The following is a 737-nucleotide window of genomic DNA, read 5'->3' as shown; positions in this document are numbered from 1 at the left end:
ACAGGAGGAGAGAGAGAGTGTGTGTGTGTGTGTGTGTGTGTGTGTGTGTGTAACTGTCTCCAGCTCCAGGTGATCGTCATCTGTCTGATCAGTGGGTGAAGCTTTAAAAGGCAGCACTGACCGACCAGTCAGTCGTTCAGTTGTTGTGGTGTTGGGTGTGTAGTCATTGTAGTCAGTATTGTGTTTTCTTCTTGTGTATTTCATGTAGTACTCTGTTCTGTTGAAGTAGAAAACCAGTTCAGGCAGGAAATGTATTTTGAGTGAAATCTTTAAAAAAATCTCAGGACTGAAAATGTTCAGGTGTTAAAGTTAGAAACTGAGACTGAAACAGACGGAGTCAGAAAAGAACAGGAAATGAATGAATGTCTTTGTATTTATATTAGATTTAAATGTGTCCTCCAATCAGAATCCTCCTCCTGCTCCTGTTTTTTTTCTCTCCTCTCTGACGTCGTCAGCTTCACCGTCTCCACCTGTTCTCCTGGGTTCTCCTCTCTGATGACCTGACGTTCTCCACCTGGGTTCTGTCCTGTTGGTCAAAAACCTCCACATAGAAACTTTTATAGCGTGGATCAGGGTCGGACGAGGAGAAAATCTGGGTTTTCGTGAATCTAAATTTTATAAAAGTCTTTATTCTGTGACGTCCGGTCGTTCAGCCTGGACGGTGGTCGCTGTCGTCGTGTTCAGGGTCGTAGGTGTAGAACTGACCTCCTTGTTGTTCATGCATGGTAAAAAGGTCA

This window comes from Cynoglossus semilaevis, chromosome 8, assembly GCF_000523025.1.
Source record: "Cynoglossus semilaevis isolate Cse_v1.0 chromosome 8, Cse_v1.0, whole genome shotgun sequence".
NCBI lineage: Eukaryota > Metazoa > Chordata > Actinopteri > Pleuronectiformes > Cynoglossidae > Cynoglossus > Cynoglossus semilaevis.
This window is presented reverse-complemented; position numbering follows the sequence as displayed.